Source organism: Chlamydotis macqueenii, chromosome 17 (genome assembly GCF_036417535.1).
Source record: "Chlamydotis macqueenii isolate bChlMac1 chromosome 17, bChlMac1.mat, whole genome shotgun sequence".
NCBI classification, from domain to species: domain Eukaryota; kingdom Metazoa; phylum Chordata; class Aves; order Otidiformes; family Otididae; genus Chlamydotis; species Chlamydotis macqueenii.
In genome coordinates, this window is record NC_141572.1 from 7623758 (window position 1) to 7646851 (window position 23094).

The following is a 23094-nucleotide window of genomic DNA, read 5'->3' on the forward strand; positions in this document are numbered from 1 at the left end:
GGCTTTTCCTCGCTGCCCTTGGTACTTTGCATCACGAGTCCTGGGCAGCAGGACTCCTGACACGGCTGTAATGTAATTTTGCATGTGTTAATTTCATTTCTTGGCTTTGCTTAATATCAGTTATTATTCTGCTGAGATCGTAACCAGGAACGGGTGAAGCTGGTTCAGAGAAAATAGCCAAGCCCATGCCTTTCATTTCCCCTCTCCTCCCAGCTGCTCTGACCTTTGCCCATTATTAGAACAAAAATTGAAATAAGCCTTTGCTTTCTGAGGCTCTGAAATACTCAGCTCTGAGTCAAATTCACAGAACAAGGGAACTGATTCAGACAGCCACAAGCTATTGTTTCAGTTCCACCTTAAAGCAGTTCCAGCTCCGTCAGCTCTTTTCTTTCCTCCTTTTTAAATGCAGCTGGGAGCAGCCCAGTAAGAGGCCAGTTGACACAGGAGATGGAGACTGGGCTGCTCCTGGCTCCCTCCAAAGCCTCTGCATCCCCTGAGAGCAGCGTGCCAAGCAGGGGCACACATCTCCCACGCCATCCTACCCAGGCAGGGGACAGATCCTGTCCATCACCACCTTGACAGGACACCAGCACCGTGCTATGGCAAATATTGGGTGGGTGGCTGCTGAGGCTCAAGCTGGTCTTTTGGAGCAGAGGGAGATCTCTCTATGGCTCACAAAAAAAGCCAGCAGCTGGTACTTTATTCCTTGGAGAAGTGAAGAAGTCCCACTCCAAGGACTGCTCTGTACAGCCTTGCTCTGCTGCAGCACACCTGCTATTAGCCAGCACCACGACACTCTGCTTGGACACCAGGGCAACCCACACAGCTCCTGGGTGAGGGGTAATCGCATCGGTGTAAGCATTTTTTCCATTCTTGCCATGTTTCTGAACCACAGGTCTGTACTGGTACAGCGACCTCGGTGTAGCTACACCCATGCTCAATTCTTCGGAGGAGGTAAGCCAACCCCCTAGGAAAAAGGCTATTATGGGTTCTCTGAGTCACCGTGTGCCTTCTCCAGTTTTACTTAAGCCTGATACTGATCCATACTTCTGTTGAAAGCAGAAATTAAGCAGATGAACAAGTAGCTGGGAAGGCACTTTAAAGCCTTTTTCATCAAAGGTGATTTCAAAATATTTTCCAACTCTGCATTCTTTACCGTAAATACACCACCCAGGTTTCCAGGGGCCTTTGGGGTAAGAAGATCGGTGTTGTAAGGAAACATCTCCTCTGCCAAAGTCTGATATTTCAGGAGCTCCTACTTGCAAAACAACACAGGCACCTGTTGTTTGTTTTGGCAATTCTGAAATCGCAGTGTTCCCATAGACTCTGCACACACGCACCTCGCTCTCGGTACTGGAAGAGATAGTGTTATTTAAATAAAAAACTCCTCAAGGTTTCTGAGTGGTTTAGCAAAGACTGCATGGAAAAACTACTGTGCAACTGTCAAATAGTTGAGACTTGGGCCCAAAGGCCAAGAAAGTTGTCTGTTCTTGTCTTCATTGGAAGGAACGCATGCTAGCTATGAGCATGGCTGAGTACAGTTGCTGGTAACACCAGCACTTACTGACAAGGAAAGGTGGGATTTGCTTTTGGAGCACGCTTGGTACCCGGTCTCATGGAAGTCTCCAGAGTAACGTGGGACCTACCCATCCCTTTGGTGTTTTATGGCCATCTACACATGGGACGCAATTCACCTCCAGGCCATGATGGGCTCAAGTCAGAATGACAATCCAGATTTGGACATTCAAGAGTGAATTCAGAAAGCTCAGCGGTCCTGCCCGGCTGTGGCAATGCTGTCGGAGCGCTGGCAGGTAGAAGGGCTCGGGGAGGCAGAGCAGCCAGCCACACCAAGCAGAAAACCCTAAAGCAGACAAAGTTCACGCTGACTCTGAAGCACGCGCATAAGATTTCTCCTCCTCTTGGCATCTCCTGTGGGTCAGTTTGAAGCCAGTAGGAGATGCATCCACACAACCTGCCGGCAAAACAGACAAAATCCAGTTAGAAACCAAACTTAAAACCACTAAGAGCTAGTGCTGGCACACACAGAGGAAGGCTTGAAGATGTGTTGCCGCAGATCAGGAGTAGGCACAGGGACTCTCAGCATTGCACTAGGGAGGGTGAGACAATGTCTGCAATGAGGCTTTTTATCCTTTTCCAGAAAACAAGCAAACCCATGGATGTTAACTGCAAAGTCGTGTGCGAAATAACAACCTGTTACCGTAACACCCAGCTTCTTCCCTGAAACCCAGTTGTTTTGAACCGCGTTTATGCAGAAAAATTTTTCAGACGCTCAAGACAGTTGTGATTACCCACCTTAATGTTCAGCATTTATCCACATCTATCTCACGGTACTTAACACAGGCAAGTCAGCCAGGCTTAGCAAATCTTTGCCCTTTTCTACATTATTGATCTGACATTTCCTCTGGAGTATTTCAACTGAGAATTAAATTAACGCTGTATCTATGGACATTACCTAGTTAAACCAGACCAGCCGCACGGACTGGCACACCCTTTGTTTAGTCAGTCACAATCTTCCTTTTATTAATTCATGAAACCTTGCTGTTATTTCTTAAAAGTGGAAGATGCCATTAGTAATGCTAATGAAAACTACCAGACTCATTATGCCCGGCGCTTGCCAGACAACCTCGAAAGAGCGCTCTCCATCCTACAGAGGCCCCACTCTGCAATTCCCAGGCAATAATAACGTGTTGTTTACTTTTCACCAGACATTTTCTCAGAAGAATATATGCCTAGCCATTAAATGTGTCGTAACCAGATGTACCAGCCCACTGCTGAATTTGGGGCATCTCCAGGGGTCCCCTGGAATGGCCCTGCATTACTCCTGGCACCAAGGAGAAGACAGCACAGGCGTGAAAGGCATCATCTCAGCTCTTTCCCTCGCTTTCCCTGTTCTCTTTTCAAGCTTAAAATATCTGGTTATTTCCACGGTTAAATATTCATTTTCCCTTTTGCTTTTATGTCACGGAAACACCACCAAAGGATCAGCAGGAAAAACAAATGACTTAGAAAAGACTGTTTGGCCTGAGGAAGAGGTGTCCTCAGCATAGACTCAACCGCCTTCCCGGATTTACAGGGCTTTCTTTGGTATTTAATAAAGATTGCTGTTCTGACAATAAAGAGAAACATCTGCTGCCTTGTGTCTGGCCTGCTTTATAGCCTTTATTTTTCCTTCTTAAGAGAACAGTTTGGATTGATTAAGACTCAAGCAAGTATTATACTTTGATACATCCCCAGCTTGTTGAAATCTTACCTGGAATCTTAAAAAAAAAAAAAAAAAAAAAACCCTACCAAAACAAAATACTGCATTAAATGAAAGTCTGGAGGACACATGAAGGCCCAGAGACTTCAAAGAAGCACTTCTGAGACTGAAGACTGGATCTAAAGACCTTTATGTTGCTCCAGCCACAAAGGAGGCCTTCAGATGGGGTCTGGGCAATGTGCTGTGCTCAGGCTGGCGCTTCACTCCCACAAAGCTCTGCTGCAGCTGAGAGGAGTCCCAGTTTGTACACACACAAGCCTCATGAAGACTAAACAGGGGTCAAATCTCCAAGCTTTGACCCTGGCTGATCTACCCAGCTGAAGACTAAGGCATCCAAGAGCTACATAATGTCAGACAACTCTGAAATGTCATGGGAGAAACTAAGGATGCTCTAACCTCTGCAGAACTAGGTCTTCAGAGTGAAACAAGATGAGTTTTCAGTTTGAAGAGTGATAGTAAATATAGAATAAAGAAAACAAACCTAAGCTGATGCTTTTTATCACATATAAAGCTCTGAATAGGAATCAAGGCAGACTTGTTGGCTCCAAGCATAAAATACCTTTACGTAAATAAAAATTGTTATCCCACATGTATTGCCCTGGGTTATTTCTCCATGGAATACTTAAAAAGAGGTTTCTGCTGTAAGATTTCACTTGCTTCTTTTGAACTCTTTTACTTTTCAGTTGCAAAAAGGAAAGCTGCAATAGGAGATGATAAATGTTAATGTTGGTAAATGCACCGTGTGGGTAAAGTCATGTAGCATTCAGGCAGAGGATGGCTCTCCGTAGAAGTGTTTCAGCAGTGCAGATGAGCTCCAGCACAGATCAGGCTCAGGGCAGGTTTGGTGCCGGTACATGCTCCAGGTTGCTGCTCTGCACCTCGTCAGGACAAGTCATGGGGCACAGGATTAAGCACAGACAGCAAGTGTGTACAGCCTCTGAGCTGCAGCGAGAGACTCCTCACGCTAAAAACTCGCCACCTGAATAGCCCTGCTCAGCAAAAACATCTTCTCCATTTCAGAGATAGGGAAATGATGTGCTACACTTTCTCGCACAGCTTAGCTGATACAGTTTAGGGATAATCCGCCTTGCTTCTGCTATCAAATAAAAAAAAAAAAAAACTAAAATAAAATCCTTGCTTCTACTCACCCAGAGCTTCCAGCTGTGTCAAAGCAGGTGGCACATTTCACAAATATGCACTGGGGATTAGGCTGGCACCACTAAACTCCTTTCACTGGTAAGATAAGAGCTCAGGTCTCCAGCGGTACGAGGCAGATGCGTGCTCCCCGTGCTGCAGCCCCTCCAGCCCTCGGTGCTGTGAAGCCCCCAGGCAGAGCGACCGCCCAGCCCATCGCCTCCCAGCCTCCACCGCCCTCCCATCACTGCCACAGGCACCACCTCACCCCAGCCCTCTACACTTGGATTCCCCCAGTGACTGTCCCTGTGTTAGTACAGACATCTAACTCATTCCCATTCTACAGTTTAATTGCTGATCTCGTGCTATAAAACTGGAGAATAATACAAAACACACAAACCAAATCCCTGGAAACCTCACAACACCCAACCACAATCCACTTTTTGCAAAGAAAAAATCACTCCAGGTCAGCTTCTGCACAGCCAGTTTAATCAGCCAAGAGAGCTGCTGGAGCAAATAACTGAGAAATAATATGAAAAACCACAATATTAGCAATAACTGCCTTTACCGACGGGCCTTTGAATGAGGCATGCTCAGTGTGCTACACGCGCCCCATTTGCTGTCATTTTCTTGCTCTGAACAGATTTGCTGAAGATTTGAGCCCTAATCTGCGCAATGTAACGTTATCTACAGCGTTTGTGTTTGTATGCTGATCTTCTGTGGTGAGATGTAGGCTTTGGCTCCCAAGGGGCCTCCCTAACACAATTTGATTGTGTCTGTTCCAAGTAACTGCATGCCAGTTTTCACAAAGAGAAAAGGTTTTGGTTTTCTTTTTAAAATATAAAAATCTCAACTGATTTTTGGTGCCTGACGCTGATGCTCATTCTGGATTTCAGAACTGCGAAGCTGCAGAGGCACCCACCAGCTTCACCAAAGGGCTTCATCGAGGTGCCCAACACATCACGCACAAAGCCTCTGGTCACTGCTGTAGCAGCTGTTCGAGGGTGTCCATCTGTCCCGCAGCCCTTCTCCAGCACAGCCAGGCTCCGGGCTGGGGGAAGCTGGGTCGGCGTCACACAAACCACGAGCGATGCGCTGCGACCTGGCTGGCAGCACCTGCTCAGATGAGCAGACTTCATGATGTGGCCATAATTCACACACGATGACAGAGACAGTCAAATTATGCCAAGCACAGAGCAGATCCTTAACTGATGTAAATGACAGAGTCCACAGAGCCCATTCATACCCCAGCCCAAGAGAATTCTTGTCTCTTAATCACTTCACACAAGAAGCCAAGTGCAGACCCTAAACTGTTACCAATTAATGTTGTTTTTTTTTTAATGTGCTCAAAATGAAACAGTCCATGTCAGGAGCATTATCATGAAAGGGAAGAGCACCTGCTACCCTTGTGGTCACACTCTCCCTTTTTCTTTATCTCGGGCTTCTGACTCCTTAATCTGTTGTGGAATGTCATTTAATTAAGCATTTTCAGGGTTCACTCTAGGCCGTGGGATTATGTTGTAAGCAGGCAACGCTGGCCTGAAGTTGCGATAATTAAGGCCACGAAGGACAGCTTGGCATGTTGTCTAATCAGGGAGCCAACATAAATATGCCAGAGCTGGTACTAAATGGTACTTCCACGGTGGAAGCATTCAGACTCACTAGAGGGGGATTCCCCTAATCATAGACGGGATAGAGAAATTTTTTTTAAAGTGCATTTTTTCAGTTTAAATAAATTAAAAAGGAAATAAAAGAAAGACATTAGAAACATTCTTGACACTACAACACGCGCCCAGGTTTATAGCCTTTTAATAAGGGATTACTGAACACTAGAAATAGGAGCTGGCCAGTGTACGGCACCGCTGTCTTCTGCGCCCCAGCTCCAAACTGGACCTCAACCCCTGGACTTGGGAGCAGCTCTGCAAGCTCAAAAACCCCCTTGCTAACAGGACTCAGCCCAGTTGTGCTGACCCAAGGGAGCTGCTGTGATTCCCGTCAGCGGATCTGCCAGCTTGCCACCAGTGCCAGCTGTGCCTATCCCCACGCGCTCCGCGGCAGCTCGCCTCAACGTCTGCTCAGCTGAAGCGGAGCGTGGGCCAGGGCTGCAGCTGGTGAGCACTGGCCCCTTTCTGCAGCTCCACAAAGCCACCGCTTCCCTCCAGCACAGGGCAGCACAGCAAGCGGGCAGCTGGGTCCTTACAGCACACGTTGGGCGACCTGGGGGAAGTAAAAGAAGAAACAGCCTCCCCAGGGTCCAGCCATGTTTACTTGCCACATAGCTCTGGGCAGCCATTTACTGCCCATCGATGTCTCCAGGAGTCCCAAGTGCACTCATGGGTCACACAAAGCAAAACCACCACCTTCTCCTCCCACACTGCAGATGCATTTCTTGTATTCCTGCCTCCAGTTCTTACCTTCAGCTTCAGTTGAGTTGTCCAGACTGCTCCCTGGGCACCACCTCTTCTCCTAACTGCTTTCCATTCTCTCCTTCCCACTCTAAGCCTGTGCTCCATACCATTAGATCGTGGAGATTCAGACAAATGCCTATGGAAAAAGAGAAAACCTCAACACAGGAGACCAGTGCCCACCTGGCAAGTTCCCACGCTGGCCATGCCCAGTGGCCACCCACTTCCCAGTGGTGACACCCACCCACTCCCAGTCTAAAGTTCATTCATGGGCAACACCTTCAGGCATTTTCCCCTGCTCCTGCCAGGGGACGGGAATTTACACAACGCAGTGTTTCTCTTACTGATAATCCTGTCTGCTTTCCCAGTTTGCCTGGGCTTCTTATACACTGACAGACGTTTCTTTTATCCTTCAACATTCTTAAACACACCAAATGGGTACCACCAGCTCAGCTACCTGCTTGAAAGCCTGTTATGTTTATACTATGAATGCTTACAGAAATTTACTTGAAAATTAACAAGTTTGACACTGCAGTTTTGGTTTCAAGGGCTTCTGTTGTTTCCAGTACTGCCAGACATGAAAAGTTCACACAATACAACAACAAGGTTCAGGGCGTAACAAAGCAAAAGGGGGAATGACACATTCAATTCAACCAACAGGAACAGGAAAGGAAGACAAAAAGGCTGGTAAAAAAAAAAAATTAAAAAAAAAAAGAGAGAGAGACAAATAGGAAAGAGCTGTATATTCTAGGCATAATTTCAGGTAACGTTCTGCCCTCACTGCTAAACTGCAGGTTTTATGGGACAGGGAGAAAGCTGTGTCCTCCAACCGTACAGCACCCAGCACAACGAGGGCTCAGGGCTCTGATGAGACACAGCAGCAGATCACGCAGCTGCAGTTCACATGGAGACTTGCAGGAGCCAGGTCATTCTTCTCCTTTTATGTGCACCTGAGCAAAACACAAAACAGACTTGAAATAAGCAATATTCTCCCTTTTTGTTTTCTGCCAAGCATGCCACAGAGCCGACAGCTTCAGGGCTGCAAAAGCAGCGGTACTTTCTCCAGCACCTCCTCATTAGAAACGTCTCCTGAAACGCGCTCGGTGTCATACCCATTCAGTGTCAGGTGACAGGCATTTTCTTCTGTAATATTTACTTAACAGTGGTATTATTACTTTTACTCAAGTGCTTTGATTTAAGCCACAGGAGATGTCACAAATTAGTGTTTACAAAACTTAACACGAGGGGGCTGTCAGTACTTGCTTGAAGACAAGGATTCAGATGGTTGAGACCCCATTGCGGAGGCAGCAGACTAATTACAGAGCCGGGGTACAGAAGGATGCCAGACCTCAGTGCCACTGCGCGCAGAAGTGAAATCAGTGATGCTCAGAGAGCAGCTCAGAGGCACAGTGGACTGAACCCTCCCTTTTTTTTCTTTGCCTTTTTTACACACGGTGCAAAAAGGAACTAAAAGAACAGCGTGAAAGAGTCCAGCTTAGCTTGCTAACTGCTCCATCTGCATCCCAACACTGCCCGTTAGATACATGAACACACTTAAATCCTAAGCACCTCTCAGCTAACCTTACTCAAAAAATGGCACTAGAGTTACGTGTTGCAAGGGAACAGATTCCAAAAGGGTTTGAATAAATTGCCTGGTGATTCAAGGAGAAGACACAAATTCTTCTATGATGCAAGAATTCACGGACATTACCTGTTAGTTGGGAGATTTTGTTTTCTACCAGTTAGCTATCCAACTGGTGGAAAGTTATTTTGCATTTGGAAAAGTCTGAAAAAAAAACATGTAATTGCTCTGACTAATAAAGTCAGGAGAAATGCAAATTTTGTAAAAGTGTGATATTCAAAATCCTTCAAAGTAGAAGTACTGCAGACATTGGTGTGCAGAGGAATGCAGGGTACCCCTTAGAAACACAGCTCTCTTGAGAAGCCCTTCAGCAAAGCAGTGTATTCCCGTGTTCACCATTCATGAACAAAAACATGCCACTAAAACCACACTGGCATTAATTCCCCAGCAATGAGAAGTTTCATAGAAGCACCGACTTCTCTGTGAAATGAGCACGCCATCTCAGAGCCACCGATGCAGCGGAAGGTCCCATCAGAAACCTTCTCTCCAGCCTTTCATCACGATTCATTGCGCCATTCAGCGTGAATCACAAGCTACAGAATCACATTATCAGTACAACTTTTTTTAATCAATTCAAGGTACTGATGTTTAAATATCTTCGCATTAAAAAGCAATAGCTGTTTAGACCCCTTTTTTTTTTTTTAAAGAAATCATTATAACATTCTCATAATTGCTTATCTCTCAGAGGAAGATAACGCAGACACAGCTGCTGTTTCAAAGGACATTTTGTACACGTAGCTCAGTCACTTCTGAAATACAGCAGAGATTCTCTCTAATTCAGGAACCTATTTATTGCTGACTGCATTGTGTGACAGCGCCGCAGCCTTAGTTACATTCACAGCAGAGGTATTTATACACTGTGATTTGCCTAAGGACTTCTTCCTCTGTTGGGCCCCCGTTCAGCAAAACATTGCAAGAAATACTTGAGAGCACGCTCAAGTGATTTACTGAAGAGGGCTGAGCGTCTCTGTGCTGGCCTTGGGGAGCCGTTTTCCTCCAGATGTTCCTCCCAGCCAACCTCATACCTGCCCTGCTAGCCACCTCTGCTCAGCGTGGATGGGTTCAAACCTCGGCATCGTCCCCGCACTCACCCTTGGAGGCGCAGGCCCACCTCTCTAATAGGAAACGTCAGGAAAATATCCGTGTGGTAGATAAGGTCACATCATGCTGCTGGGGTCAACAGCAATCTCCGGATTTTAAAGAGGAAATATGACCTTGCCTTGAAATTTAATATCTCCCTTGTCGGCAGGTAAGTCAGTGCTTCCTTCTGCCTATAAAAGGGGACACTGCTTTCCCATGTGACAAAGCCGCACAGTGAGGCTGCCCCTCTGGGTTTGCTCAAATACAAGTGGCCGTGACCAGGACTGTGCCCACAGATAAAGACGCTAAGTCTTATTGTTAGTGGGATCCTGACTCCCACAGAAGCCCCTGGTAGCATCTCTCCCATTTTCTTTTTTCTGGGTGCCTGGCCCCATCCCACCTCTCAAGCCCAGGAAGGAGGGGATGTTCTTCCAGGAGGCTGCCCCCCTGCATGCTGCTGCATCCCCAGAGAGGGTCCCCAGAGCATCTCCTCACCCCAGGGAGCAGGCTAGCTCCGTATCAGCTCCCTTTGATGCAGCATCTGCTCCAGTGAGTACATTCCGAGGCTGTGTAAGATTGCAATCCACATTTCAATCAGTGATTAGAGACCCCAGGAGCCAAGATTACCCACCACTTTGCAAGTAATTCATTGGACTTAGTCTAATGTGACCCGAGATACGGATCTCCAGCTCTGTAGTACACACTTCTAAAGGCATAGACCCTGCCTGTGCCACCAAACCCTTCCTCAAATTCTCTCCTGCAAGCAGGAATAGAGATAAACACAGTGCCCAAGCACAAGGTTTGGGAACTCCCAAGACATGATGGACCATCAGGATCATTCATCTTTCATACAGCACAGGCCATAGGGCTTCCAAAAATTAATGTCAGTGTAAAACCAGAGACATCTCTTAGGAAAACCTACCTCCAGATATTACTATTGCTAGTACTGGAGAATCTATCGGTGCTTGTGTTGTTCCAGTGGTTAATTATCTTCACTTTTTTAAATGTGCACCCTTTTTCCCCTGACAGAAAGCTATGCCAACAAATTAGTCAAGCTAATCAGTACCCTGACTCACCACCTAACATCTAAAAACAGGAGAAAGAGATGAGATAAAATACATGGGTAATACATGTTCTAGGAAGCTACAGATAAAAATACCCTGAAAACTAGGTTAAATTACCAAGAAGATAAAGCACATTAGAAAACAGGAGGGTATGAATCAATAATTTACATTTCAGAACAGTTACTCAGACATTTACAAGAGCTTTCAAATGCCTGTCTCCTTCATCCCTCTCCAAAACGTGACCCTGACAACAATCCCCAGCAATTTCCTCAGAACTGTAGTAATTCTTACAACTGCTCAAAATTTTGCTGTACAGGAACATTGCATGTAAATGGAAAGAGATAAAATACTGGGGGGAGGAGCGGATCCAGGATCTCACCTGATTGCAATTGTTGCCACCAACACTTATAATTTAAATAAACTCCTAATGCAGTTCTACTGCTAAACATCGCACTTAACACAAAGGCTCCCTGATGCCGTTAACACAGCTGGACTGCCAGCTCTGAAATGTCAGCCTTCTTCCCCGCATTGCAAAAGCTCTACTGTTAATTTTGACATCTGGTTTTTAGTGAGATGTATTTCTTGCCGAGCAAATGCACACTGACAAATCTGGGGCCCTCTGTGTATTTTGGAAAATTGCAATCCATTATGAATATATATTTTCCTATAATGAAATATTAGCTTTGCAGTCGTAATGCAAGCTGTCCAAGTATCTGGTGGGAACATTTAATAACAATAATATTTTGCTGAGGACAACACAGCTACCTCATTTAGGTATTCCTAATTCACTCTCCTGGATGAGTTTTTCCCTGGATATATTAACAGTTTAATAGCACATAGGTGAAAGCAACTAGGTTATATTGAGATAAAAAACTGCCCTGGCAGCTTAGAGCCTCTCTGCAGACGAAGCAGAACATCAATGTGTCTGCAGCACTTCCCACTGGGATCTTGCTGACAGCAAACATCATGGATCAAGACGGTCCTAAGAGGATGCACAGCTCAATTCCTGCACATCGCGCACCTCAGTGTGGTTTGAGGGCCTGGCCACATCTCCCGAGGATCTGGGGGCTGTGGTGGGTGCACTGAGCATGTCCTTCCCCCAGGGAAGCAAGCAGGGCTGGTGGAATGCATTACCTGCACCTGATTTCCAGTACTGCAAAGACAGAGTCGTTGCACTTTTAGATTATAAACTACTTTTTTTTTCCATATTTAGCCCAAAAGATTCTGAACACAAAATTAGCAGATCCTGATGCAAAGGATCACATCTGTCCCAGAGGGATTCACTGAGTATGTGGGGTACGCTTGAGACAGGGATGCCACAGAACCACCTCACGCCCAACACAGTGCTGGCGAGCCCAGCTGCTCGCTGAGGCTCAGCACTGTGCCTTTACGATGCTTCACACACTGCTGCCAAGCAGTTCTGCACCAGCAGCTGAAGCACCACTTGCAGCCAAGGCAGGCAAATACTCTGGGCTGCATTTAAGCCTGACCTAAACCAAAGTCCACTTGCAGAAGTTGGCTCACTTTGACTTGGCCTTGGATATATATTCCAGAAAATGGTCTCCTGTCAATGTGACGATCTTCCAAAGGACTTCGTGGCAGTCTGGCAGCACACTCCCTCCCGTTTCAGTGGGGCCAGCTCCATTCTGCTGGCCTAGGTGAATATCTGGTGACAGGAATGATGAGCAGTGCTTTGTCCTAGAAGATCACATTGCTAAACCACAAGTGTCCAACAACCAGCAAGTCAGCAGAGAGCTGCCCTCCCCAGCTGGAAACACTGCTCCGGTCCTCACCCAAAGGCAGCCCGCAAAGGCAGCGCTTCCAGGCAGTAGGTGCCGAAAGTCCCGGGTGAGCATCTGAGCTCCGCCTGCAGCCAGCGCGTGTGCAGGAGTTAGTCAAGTGCATGACCTGCGGTGGTGCACTTCAGACCCAGAGGAGAGATGATAAAAAACAGAATCAAGATCTGTATAGCGCACAGACTCAGATACCTAAAATACCACACTCAGGCAATGCTGGTCTCAGGCACACACACACACCAGCCCAGGGCCAGGGAGAGGAGAGTGGACCAGGAGAGCACCCTGGAAAGTCCAGCTGACTCAGCTGTTCCAAGTTAGTCAGAAGCTTTCTGAGCACAAGCAAGTTTGCAAAGCAAGAAGCAAGCACCAGCATGGCAGATCCAGCTCTCAGCAGCAGGCTGGAAACCTGGCTGCTCCCTCTATTTAGCATCATGTTCTTGTGCTGCATTGCCAAGTTACTTAACTTAACCCAAAATTTCTCACTCTACCCAATATCAAGGATTCAGTCAGAAAAAAAATAAAAAGGAGATGGAGGGTAAGTAAATCATGGCAAGTTACAACAAGCAAAATTCACAGTGAAGCCTAGACACCAGATAAGCAGACCAAAAAGATATTTAGACACAATCCCATTAATTTCACAAGAACTGCTCTCTATTTTAAGTTATGGAAAATAAAAACAAATTGCAGCATCTAGAAAGAGAACCTTAAAAAGTCATCAAAACTTTTGATGCTTTCATAATCAAGAAAAATGCACGTAGACAGCCAGGTGAAGGCAGCTCAGCAACACGGGGTGCTTGAATTACCTAGGATTGATGAGCAGGCTTGGTGTGGGGCAGAGGGGGGTCTCCCCCAAAGTTCTGCATAGAGACTGTACACAGCAGAGTTTTACGTGACCGGCTTAATACAAATAAAATCACAGGTTCTCATTTCTTCTAAATCACTCACCATGTTTTGCTCTAGCACATAAGATTTGGAGTGCCATCCAACATGTATCAGGACTCTGGATATTTAAATTTAGAAGGAATTAGGACCTGGGCATTTTCATCTCAAATCAGCACCTTGTCCAGCTACTGGAACAGTCCTGATTCTAGTTAAAAAGAAGTTCGCACCATCTGTTATTACTGTCAAATTTATTAGTATACAATTTGGTTGTATTGTATTTTAAAGTGCTACTTCATAGGAGAGACACAAAGCTCACAGTGGAAAGACTTAACTGACAGTAGGGATCTGGATCAGGCCCCCAGTGAGTGAAAGAGAATTAATATTAATCCTTAACTTTCCTATTTGAGCATGACGTGCCCCCAGGCTTGCTGCTTGTCTTTGCAGAAGCACTATCTCCCGTTTAGGCATGACAATATTTGTCAAGTGTAATGCTCATTACTCTGCTGTGTGGTCAGGCTAGCAGTGTATAAACACGCTGAAAGATCAGGTGGGGACTAAAGGTCTGCTCTTTGTGGTCAATTATAGCCATCAACATTAATGATCCCACCACGGAGAGCTGCGCAGGGAAAAGAGAGAGAAGTGCTTTTCCAAGGTTAGTCTTGACAACATACCTTGGCTACAAGGAGCTGGCAATGAAAAATGTAGCGTGCACCTCCAGCCTCCGTCTAACCCTCTCTGATTTATTTCAAGAACAGTCTAGTGGCTTGCTTTTTTTTTTTTTTTTAATACTTGAATAAAAGACAAGCTTTCTAACCTGAAGTGCATTCTCTTGTGTTCTTCAAAATTCACGTTGTTGATGATACTTAAACCTGATGCTTAATCAAAGAGAGAAAAAGTAGCACAGGGGCTGATGAAAGTTGCCCATTTCTGCCTTCATTTTTGACTATACGTTTTCCCCCAAACCCTAAGACTTCCCAGCAAAGCTGAGACTTTAACTGTGCTTGCTTGGAGAGACTTCTTGTCACAGTTCCTAAGTGGACTGGGAAAAACAATAAGGTTTATTTTCCCCCTTGAAAAATTACATGCTTTTTCTTTTTCAGTTTAATCATTATTAAAATGCAGCCATGGATTTGCAGATCTCCAAAACAGAAGGGTTAAAAGTTCACTTCAATTCTTATGGAAGCAGAAAGACTTGGCAATATTTAAAAAATACTCCCCAAAGAAAAAAAAAAAAAAGACTATTACAAAACCAATGATATGGATAATCATCCTCAAATGGCAACATCCCACTTACTGCCTCAGGAGAGGACCAGTCATCAGCCCTCTGCTGCCAACCCATTGCAGGGTAGAGCTTCAGTGACAGCATCATCAATGAAAGCGGAAATAGCACAAGCTCTTGAAATCCTAATACAGGTTCCCAAGCCTGCTGGAGCACTAGAAATACAAACAAGCATGAGACAGCAATAGCACGTCCTGAAACCCCAGTGAAATTTGGCAGTCATATGCATGACTGTCTCAAACTTATCGAGAGAGAACTAGGTAAGTGTGGATATTCCCAATTTTAAAAATAAACCCAAAAATGCATGGTCCAGCCCTTCCCTAAGTAGGAAATTACTCCAGCACATGCTCAGTTTTAAGCAGGACTTAAAAACATGTTTAGGACAGATTTAATACTTTGCTGAATGAGGAGTGCTTTGATCAGAAACATCATTTATTTAACCTATGACCATCAATATCAATTTAATTGGCATCCATCATTCTTCACCTATCTAGTGTAACAGAGCACTAACACTGGGGTCCTGGCCATATTCCGTGTGTTTAATTGCATTTGTTGGCCTAAATAGAACCCTACATGCAAGGTTATTATGTACTTGTCCATGAAGTAGACTGCACAGCAAACAGTAGCATTCAATATTTGATGCGTTCCCTAAACAAGAAAACCACATTTTCTGTAAGTGAGGTGCAGCTCAGTCAGTAATTCAAACTCTCAGCATCCATGAAATCCCGTAATCCATTTGTGCCTGCTTTGTAGAACTGACGTTTGCTTGATGGTCTAAAGCCTTTTATTTTTCTCTTTTCCTTTCCAGCATGTGCTCTTGTACTTACCAGGGCACTTACAGTATTATTTAGGTTGCTGCCTGCAATATTTTCAAGCTACTAGAAGACCGTTTCTTAGACATTTTCATAATGTTTTGAAATGCTGATGAGGATTTAGCATTAAAATTAATGGCAGCCAGCCGTGGTCTTTCAGATGTGAAAGACTGAGCAGTATTTTCTGGGAAAAAAAAAAGGGGGGCCAGGGGGAAAAAGAATGGAGATATAAATAGCCCATCTTGCTTTTCTCCAGGCAGGATCCTTTTAATCATGTAAAATAGATTTTAAAGATTAAAGACTCTAGGCTCTGTTCTGCCTTTGCTCATGTCTCATATCACCAATTTTTTGTATGTAATTTGAATGAAAAAGGACACACATGGTGTTTTCATTTGCATTACCCCAAACTGGAATTTCCCCTTGAAGAACATTACCTTCCTCTGCAGTGAGGAGAAAACCACCACACCTGGGTGCAAAAAAAAAAAAAAAAAACAAAACAAAAAACAAGAGAAAAACCAATTCCAAATCATTACCCTACTTCTTGGACCCAGAACCTCGTTTTTCTGAGATTCAATTTAGAGCTATGTCCTATAAGCTGAAAAGGAGGCACAAGAATTACTGGTCCAGCAGCTACATCTGTATATGTATGAGCTGCAGTCCCAGATTTCACCCAGACATCATCACACTGCACACGGAAAAACCTGCTCTAATTGAAACAGGAGCATCAGCACTGGGAAGACCGGCTGCACTGTGGGGCAAGAGATCTCTCTGCCCTGGTCAGACAGTTCAGCGACAGCTGGGGTGTTCTGCAAGAGCTGCCAACAGTGGAGGGCAGAGGGGAAAGGCAGAGCTCCACAGAGAAAAGGTGAATCAGAGCTCTCCTGCAGGAACAGCAGGGCCTGACAAAAGCCAGGGGAGATGCTGGGAGGACAGAGTAGGCCAAAAATCTAAAAACCCGGCGCAGAACAGACTACCCATGCCCATCAACAGTCCGTTGACAGAGCTGGAACCAAGAGGCTTCATCCTTCTGCCACTTGCATGATAAACCTTGATTTGCCACATCACACTCTCTCACTAAGGCAAACAATGCAACAGGAGCTGCGTCTCAGCACAGGTCAGTCTTCATTCTTAAATTTACTTTTCTAACGGAAGTTGCAATCAATTCCTCTTACACTAAAAAGTGTCCTTTCTTCACCTTACACTCCTCATACTCATAGTCATACTCCTTGGTTTCCTGTTGTGACTCTCTCCTGGAGCAGGAAGTCCCTCATCTCCTCCATGATTCCAAGGCCGACAAAAATCAGTGCTGCAATGTATTGATTTTATTATTTGTACTGAGTTGTACTTCCCAAATGAAGTACAGAACTGGATAATTCTCCTCAATCACTTTAATAAATACCCAGAGCACCCTAACTTCGTTCCATATGCTAAAATATCAATGGCCTCAAAGAGTATGGAGCCTCCCTTAAGGGACCACCAAAAGTCATCAGCTGTGAACAAGTATTCTTTCCAGTAGATATTCGTTCATATTCATAAGCCAAAGAACAGAAAGGAAACAAAGGACACTGTTCATCAGATACAAACCATTAAATCTTTCTAAAGACATCTGAAATTCACCTTCAAATCCTGGCCAAACCTGAGACAGTTTTCTGGTGGGCTTCATCTCCACGGGTTTGAAGAGTAGTCTCCTGTATTCCACACAACTCCTCTGCCATGCATGTGGCCTACAGCAAGAGAGATACACGTAAGAGCAGAAGAGCAGCATTTGAATGCAAGAAGCCGTCTTCATTCTAAGCAGTGCCTTCTTGTTGGGACAGTACGGTTAGAGTGAAAATAAATGCATGCAACTCTATTACAAGAAAATAAAACATGTCTGTAATTGCAATGAAAGACTTTGCCTTGACAGCCCTGGAAATGAAAGTCCACAAAGCACATAGAGTGTGGGAAGTGTCAGCGTAAGCCTCCCACGCATGCCTTCACCAGTGTGACCAGGGAATAAGGGCAGCGCATTCCCAGTCTCTCTGCCTGACTCTGCCTCCCTGCTGAAAACAGCCACCAGCGTTTGCAATTAATTCCAGGTGGTTTTGTACCACAGGCACTGATCCACTTGGAGCTGAACCAAAACTGCTCCCCTTGCTGCACAGATAGCACATATACTGCACTCGTTCCCAGCCTGCAGATCTGTTTCAAGGTCCTGACCCCAGTTTTTAAAGCTCTTAATAGGCGAGGGCCTAATGAACCTTGGAGACGGCTTCTTATTCCGCAGTCCAAAGCAACAGCTGTGATTGCTCTGGGTGAGCAGGGCTGAGCGAGCCCAGGGTGAAGCCCTCCCGCTTTCTGCATCCAAGCCTCCTGCCTAAGTCTCAGCCCTGTCTTTCAACAGGAGTAACATCCTCAGACCCTCATCTGCAGTCCTCCTGCAGCCTTCTTCACTACTGCAGCTGCAGGGTTTGTTAAAAAATAGCACAAGCTGCATTTTAGACCAAGACAGACACTTCTTCAGGTCTCTGCAGTAAACAGTCATCCTGAGACCGTGTCCCCAGGAGCAAAGGGAAAGGGACACTTTTTCTTTAGCTCTAGAAAAGCAGACTTGGGAGAAAACTTGAGAGGTCAAACCCCATCCCTGTTGGGTGGTAGCAAGGGGAGTTCAGGTACCAGAGCCCTGACAGAACAGCACAGAGTCCTCCCAACATCCCCATTCCTATCAAGTTTTGTGTGAGGCCGTGGCAGGTGAAGCAAAGGCAGCAGTGTTTGTGGGGGATCTTTATGCTTGGTTAGGATCAACACAACATGCAGCTGGAAGAAGAAATTCCCCATTACTGATGTATTATTAACGCTGCCCGGTTTGCTTATCAGCCTCTTCTCACTCTTCCACACACAGCCTGTGCTTTTTCTGCTGCACAGCTATGAAGAGAAACGCAGAATTAGCCAGCATCTCAGTGCTGGTTTGAAAAGTTGTCTCTCCATCTCTCCATCTTCCTTGCCACACACTATTTCATACTTGAATATCAACTTTAAAACAGATTAAAGGCTGATGACCTGAAACAAGTCTAGATCATTACTCCTACAGCACCAGCCCCGCTCTCCCCATAACCTTCCTTCTTCCTGTTCATCCTCCCTTTGCCTCTGTCCTCACTGCCTCCACTGTCCCTTCAGCATCAGCACAGCCAATGTGAGCTGGGCCACAGATGGGTGCTTCCAGCAGGCACCTACACCTTCCAGCAGCCCACCGAGCACAGTCCTTGTCTTGCCAAGCAACTCATCCTGCTGTTCCTAGCCTTTGAACTTCAACTGGTCACACTGGGTCCTTTCAAACAGTACGTTCATCTGCTCTCACATCCTGCACTGTTTTGTAAGTGCAGGTTCCTTCAAAAGAATAAGCAGTAATTACTGCAGCCACACCTATACTGGAAATGCCTGTGCAATGAGCCTGTCCATGCTCACAAAGAAAACAAAAACCGTAAAGAAATAAGCATCCATTCACTTTGAACTCTGGTATCTGGTCCTTTTCTGCAGCAGGGACCTGATTCTTTGAAGCACTGAGCTGCCATAGCCCCTGAGGGACTTGAATTTCTTCTCGCACATGCAAATATAAATCAGAATTCGCTCTATTGAAGGCAAGTGAATTATGCAGGTGTAACCTCAATGTGACAGAGGGCTCATGGATGTCAGAGACTGGAACAGGTGCCCTTTCATTTTTCACATGGTGATTTTTCATTTTCAGTCACTTGGTTTTGCATAGCGACAATAGCACATACAGAGCTGTGATGCAACAGGACAGGATGGCTGATATTTAGGAGGAATCACACCCTCAGATCAATGCACTGCAGGTATTCAGCTGGAACCAAATGTGTTGGAAGCAACATAAACCCCGGAGGACTTGTTCGCTGATCAATAAACACAAGGCATGTATGTCACAGAGTTATTGCTGAGGTGTTAATTGTAGCTACACAGGATTTTCTTTTTCTTTTTTTTTTTTTTTTGCATTGCTAAAGAAACAGACATCTTCAAGAACTTACGGCTTTTACAAAACAGACACAACATGAAAAATACATTTCAAGTCACTTCTCTGATGTTTTCAGCTTTAGGAAAACGTGTAACCTCATTAGAAGCTCTCAGTGCTGCCTCATGAAGGACAGAGGGAAGCTCTATAGCGCTTCCAGTCCCCTGGTGTACCACAAGTGACATATAAGCAGTCACCTGGGGAAAAAAAATCCCAATGGGAGCACTGACAAAGCTTACCATTTGAAAAAGGTCAGACCTTCTATTCTTGCTCTGAATAGATGGTGCTGACCTTAAAAACCTCCCAGTCTCAGTCCCCTTCCTTATAAGCATATGATGGAGTAGCCAGCTAGGGCAATTCTGCTCAGGAGAAGATGCAGGGCATCATTCCTCTGCAGAATTTCCTTATTCCTTGTTTTCCTCTTGACAGATATCGGATAAATCAACTCATCTGTGAGCAGCTGCTTGGGAGCACCAGCAGTACAGGCAGCGGTGTAGGAGTACCAGGCAGGGCACAGGCTGCAGTGGGGATGAGAGGTGCCTCTCTCCAAGGTGACAGTCTTGAATACAGATGGCAGAAATGCAATAGCATTCAAAACTCTGGTGAACAGGGCATTCTGTGTAAGTGTGATAGAAAAAGGAGGATTCACAAAGACTGACTTTAACCAAGGCAATTCAGAGCAGGAATTCCCACTTTGCAGCCCTGATTCAGCCTCTGGAAGAGCCTGTTAGAAACAGACACTACAAAAACTAGTCTTGTTCAGCTGAAGTTAGCCACTACAAAAACTAGTCTTGTTCAGCTGAAGTTAGCTTTGTGAGACCCCTCTCTTGTTTCATCGATTGAAGACCCCTCCTCACTCATCACGTGTGTAAAGAAACAAAGGGCAGGCAGATGGAGAAATATTATTTCCATTCTGCATATGGAAACTAAACCTCTGGTATGACCTTGAGTACAAGGTCAGGCAAGAATCTCATGGCAGAAGTCAAACCCAGATTCATGAGGTTCTAGCCTAGGACCTTAACTGTGAGTTCATCCTTCTTCCTGATGTGATCCTCTTAGCCTGAACCTGTAAGTACCCAGTGCTACACAGGCTAACTCCTCACCTTACTGAGGATTGTCATTGTAGCACCAGATTGTCAAAGTAAAATGAGCACCACAGCAGGTAGCTGGATGCAGATATCGCTCCCTCCCCCTCATCAGTACAACTATCAGAGGCTGATTCTCCACATGAGCTTCAGAAGAGTAGACTTCCGACTGAGTCATCCCGTGGGATGAAACAGGACAGCCCACAGCGGTAATCCCAAATGCTGCAGTATGCTAGTAAATCAGTCCCTAACTGCTGCAGTCATGAAAATACAATAAACATGCCCTATGATTCCATTTTTAGTTGCTTTTCAATGCAGCGCTGCAGTTTGTCAGTCTTTCTTGTCCCAGCTGGAATAGATGAATTGCTGATGCTTTTTAGGACCATTGGCAGATGAGCACAATAGAAACATCACTCAGATATTGATGACTAATGCACACAGAACATTTCCAAAAACTGTGTTGCCATCGCAGCTAAACAAAGTGTACTAAATTAACATTCACATGGAATTAGAGGAGCTCTTTTCCACATATTCAGCATTTAAATGAACCTATGGCATCACAGCAAAACTCAGCTGAAACCAAAAACTGGCCATGGTTCTCTTGAAAGTTTCATAGACCTCCATAACCCTAACTCAGGTTTCAGGTTGGCAGCAAAGCCTGGAATATCTCACAGGGTTTGGGATTTCATTATATAAATTTCCAGTGGCTACTAGGAGAGCTTCTCTTGGGTCACAAATCTACAGGCCTCTAGATACCATCCTCACATTAAATTAGCATTGCCTTGCTATAAAAGTGACATTTATCATTTCTAAAGCACAGTCCAACACATTTCCAAGCTCACATAAGTCTTCTACAAACCTAAGCTTCTTCACAGGAAACCTCCTATACAGGTTTCCCTTTAGGATTGGAAGTAATCTGCTTGAGTACAGCACAAGCCAGGGCTAACCTGCAGAGGTACAAAATCCTTGCAGTGGCTGAAAATGCCCCTGCCAAAAGAACTCAAAGCACAGAAAAAAATAACCCACTTTAGATTGAAATCAGAAACAAGCACCACCAACACATCTAACAGCAAGACAATGGAGCTAACAGACTAATAAAGCACAAGGAAGAGCCCTGTCTGTAGCAGGATTAAGTAGATGACTCATGAAGGAGTTTATGGTGTCATCTCTGACTAAACCTTATGCTGAAGTCCAGACACAAAACAGTCTGACTCGACAGGGAGCTCGAGCAGTCGCAGGGAGTCAGCACTCCCAACTCCAGGTCCCAGCTCCCGCAGTCATGTGAGCGCTACTACACAAGCAACCCATCTGCTTGTGAAAACGTGAGCAAAACCTGAAATTCTTTCCTGCCTTGTGCCCTCTTAAACTTCCTATTATGACAATAACAAAACTGTAGCTGTAAAAGTAGAACATAGACCATTTCAAGTCTGAAATACAGCACTACTTGTTTTGTAGCTTGTGTCTACACATCTGCTGCTCCTTCGACATTTTGTGAGGACTGATGTTTTAACGCACTTAGAAATTGTCTTGAATACTTTTTTCTAAGCCCCTATTCAGGTTATAGTTTGTTCTTTGGATTCAAATAGACAAACAGATCTCAGTATCTCTGTGTATTCAATGGTATTAAACATCACTCTTAGAGCACCTTTTTGTAAGGATTTCAATCATCTTCACTCAGATAAAACTTTTATTGACTTGCAGTGTGCTTTTTGCAATGCAATCAAACAATTAAGAACCCTAGATACTGTCTCGTACTTCATAGATAAATACCTATCATTCTTCTTCAAACAGGAATATCGCCTCCGTGCTCCTGGTTATCACAGGAGCTGCTGAAATCCAAACACGGTAGATATATTTTAACAACCTAGCCTGACACACACTGTTCGAAAGCTCCCTTGCAACAGGCTGAACCTGTAATCATTAAATTAGTGAGAGGGGGAGAGGAGGACAGGAAATGTTCTCGAAAACAGAAGAATAACAGAATGTTTTCATACATCTCATGGATTTCTGTTTCATTAGATTAGGGAGCAGTGCCTGTAATGGAACTAACATGTGGCAACCACAGAGTAACCACAGTGAGTAAATCTGTCCTGCAGGAGGAAGCTAAAATGCAGCAGGGTTTACTTCAACTGCTAGGAAAGAATCAAAAAACCTTTTTAGTATTGGTTGCAACTGGGGGTGGAGGGGAGGAGAACTGAGAATACACTAATAGTGACAGCTGAAAACAAATATCTCAGCATTTGTGGGTGAGGGAATCAAACAGGTCCTAGCACCCTGTCAATGCTCCTGCTCACGCTCCAGATTTGTTCTTGTGGGGAAAAAAAAGCAAAGCAATAGATCTGATAGTCTTCCCTCTTCAGGGAAAGGCTTGAAGTGGTCTTAAACAAGATAAATATATTTAATAACAGCAGTTAATCATAATATGTTCAGAGATGCACACACTTATGTGAAAACCCCATGCAAGCTAGAGGAATTGCAGTAAGGCTGTGTGGCTCAAATTACCCCATTGTTAGGAGATCCCAGTCGGTTTCACCGCTCTCCTTCAATATTCCCATCAGGACTGCAGCTCCCCTGCTTTGTTCCCCAGATAGCCCAGCATTTAACAGATGTCCAAAGTAAATCATGATCATTT